Below are 377 nucleotides of genomic sequence, written 5' to 3'. Positions count from 1 at the left end.
CACGTGAGTGGTTAAGGGTGGGTCGAGCCGAATATTTGAATTCAAATCTCCCGCCATGTGTGACGTCATCAAAATGCTGGCTTCTAATTGGCTGTTCACGGAAGAGCCCCAGCTCACCCGTATTCCCACTACTGCCGATGCTGCTGCTATCTAGCGGTCACCGTCTGAACTAACAGCGCAGCGCTCTGGTGATAAGTCGAGGAAGTGCACCAGCTCGCTCATACTCTCACTACTGTCGATGGTGCTGCTATCTAGCGGTCACCTTCTGAACTAACAGCGCAACGCTCTGGTGACAAGTCGAGGAAGTGCACTAGCTCGCCCATACTCTCACTACTTTTGTACTAATTTGAATTTTATTAATACACTTGTAAAATTTG

The sequence above is a fragment of the Halyomorpha halys genome, unplaced genomic scaffold, assembly GCF_000696795.3.
Source record: "Halyomorpha halys isolate HHAL.00 unplaced genomic scaffold, Hhal_1.1 Scaffold1730.1, whole genome shotgun sequence".
NCBI classification, from domain to species: Eukaryota; Metazoa; Arthropoda; class Insecta; order Hemiptera; family Pentatomidae; genus Halyomorpha; species Halyomorpha halys.
This window is presented reverse-complemented; position numbering follows the sequence as displayed.